The sequence below is a fragment of the Saccostrea cucullata genome, unplaced genomic scaffold (assembly GCF_032062105.1).
Source record: "Saccostrea cucullata isolate Sc308-1 unplaced genomic scaffold, CSIRO_AGI_Scuc_v1 ctg5248, whole genome shotgun sequence".
In the NCBI taxonomy this organism is placed as follows: domain Eukaryota; kingdom Metazoa; phylum Mollusca; class Bivalvia; order Ostreida; family Ostreidae; genus Saccostrea; species Saccostrea cuccullata.
Genome location: NW_026929719.1, coordinates 12,473 through 14,966, shown reverse-complemented (window position 1 = coordinate 14,966; position 2,494 = coordinate 12,473). Strand labels below are relative to the sequence as shown.

Here is a 2,494-nt window from a genome sequence, read left to right as displayed (position 1 = left end):
TTTAATAAATAGTATTTTATTAATCAACAAATAACAAAACAATATTCAAGTAAACAATGAAATGCAAGGGAAATGTAGTCGAGTATTTACCTTTATAGATAGTTTCAGCACTTCAGCAATCGGAATTGACCAAATAATATTACGGTAACAATATAAATATGTAGATAAATAAATAAATTGGAGACAAACTCCTAAAAACGTCTAAGTCTGGTAGTTAAAAAGAACGAACTGATTAGGGACGCGGAACGGAAACGCCCGGATCCCAGACGGTGGCACCGGTTGTCAATGACAACCGCGCACCCCATCCAAGATCCAAGAGAGATAACTCTAATTAAAATATACGACTCCACTACGTACATTCCCCCCACCTTAAGACCTTATGTCGAAGACATAAGTCTCAAGATATAAAGTATGCATGACTATATCATCAATATATTAAATAACAAATATGCAAATAAATACATCACTCAAGTCTCTCTCTCAAAAATATGAAGAGTACATTTGTAATTATACATAATGGATACATACTGCATATATACTCAGATACTCGCTCAAATAGTTAAAACAATCAACAATTTAAATTAATCCACAACAACATTATATTACAAAACAACAGATATCTATGTAATAAATTATTATTATCACATAAGGTTAAACTCTATAACAATATGCACAATGACAAATGTCATATCTCTGTATCAGCAATCAACACATTGTGACATATAATACACATACTTGTATAGTATTTATCTGTACATATATATTCAGGTATACATACAATAGAAAATAATACTAATCACAACATTGTCTTTAAATTTTTTCAGTTCAAATTTAAATTCAAATAACAAATAAATAATTTGTTAAAACTATAACTATAGTTCTCGACACAACCTCGTGCAAACTGTCCATGCACATATAGACACGGTACGACTGTCTAAATCGGAATCACCGGAAATAAAGTCACTGACACACTGGCGGAATTAAGGCGTGAATAACGTAAAATGTGGAACGAGAAAAGTCCGGCCAACATCAAGGTAAATATGAAATATAAATATGAAATGATAATGCAATGAGAATATATAATGGATTCTCCGATAGCTCACTGTACATGTATATATATATAATTTCAGGACAACACAGGAAGAAAAATATGAAGATGGACATGAAAATGGAATAATGAAAACATGAAGATGATGATGAATGACAAATGGTAAGATAAGTTGAGGTGACATACATATATAAAAACAAAAACCAACATTTATTCTTCAAAAATCCTGTAAGGCTCTAGAACAACTTTTTTACCAAGACGGTTAGACAAGCTAGTACTATTTCTCCTATAACAATTCAAACTGCCGTTCGCACTCTCAACCATCTCCAAACGCTCATCTCTAGAAAAATATGCATTTTCACGCTCACTCTCACCCCTTTTCAAACTGTCGATCTCACTCCTCGGTCTCCTGTTCTCTCTCTCTAACTCTCGTCTCAACTCTCTCTCACGCAAAAGCTCACTCCTCTCATTCAATCTTGCATTAGCTATTTCTTTTAATTTAATTAAACGATCAATTTCAACATCAATATTGAATACAAACTGTTCAAGATCTGTTTTCTCCACAGGGACGGAATGTAAGGAAAGGAATGCGTAATCCTCGGTCTGGCTCGCGGTCGCGGCTGTAGTGTGTACAGGAGGAACGTCTGGCTGAGCAACTGGCGGACACGAAGGAATTTCAGATGACCCGAACTTGAAAGGCAAAGTGGATGGCAAGGTCTCAGACGACACAACGGATGGTGTAACATCGTATGAAGGCAGCAATGGAGCAAAGATGGATGGCTGAACTGATGAAATGATAGCGGATGATGATGTGGTGGATGGCAGACAGGATGAACTGATGGTAGAGGAACTTGCGGAAGAAGCAGATGAGGTCGCAGGTGCCTGTGGCGGAGCAGATGCCAGGGTGCTGGTGGTCGGTGCAACTGGGAGACGAGAAACAAATTTCAGACTACCCGGATCAATGTAATTACTATTTGGTGAGTTCATGTCGACACAGCTGGAGATGATTTTCTAGAGGCAGCTGGGACAAGTGATGAATACTGCGGAGGTGGAAACGCATATCTGTCTTTCTCTTGCAAGTAGATTTACATCCTGGGATGGAACAATGGAAAATAACATGATGGGGCTTGTGCTTCGTCTCCCAGTGCCTGGCATAACTCTTCCTGGTGGTAAAGGAGGTAAAGCCACAGGACACTACAGGACAATTCATTCCGGAATGGAACTCAAAGGGGCAGGATGAAGATTCCAGAAGTTCCGCAAGATCCTCATCGTGGACCAAAAGGTCAAGGACATCAGTGTCCATAATTGACATGACTATATAAAGTGGTGGTGATGAAAACGATGATAAGGATGGGATCAAACGATGATGATAATGATGATGATGATGAAAATGTTGTAAGGATGATCCAAATGAAACTGTAAATAAATAAACACATAGTTTGAGGA

The 2,494-nt window shown here is 37.6% G+C and overlaps 1 long non-coding RNA gene across 1 annotated transcript; it reads left to right on the top strand.

The window, feature by feature from the left end:
* The first annotated feature begins 809 nt into the window (after nt 1-809).
* LOC134282022 (uncharacterized) lies at nt 810-2,001 on the top strand. Its single transcript, XR_009995208.1, has 3 exons — nt 810-1,034; nt 1,131-1,210; nt 1,615-2,001. It is a non-coding gene; the product is annotated as an uncharacterized LOC134282022 (long non-coding RNA).
* The last annotated feature ends 493 nt before the right edge of the window (nt 2,002-2,494 follow it).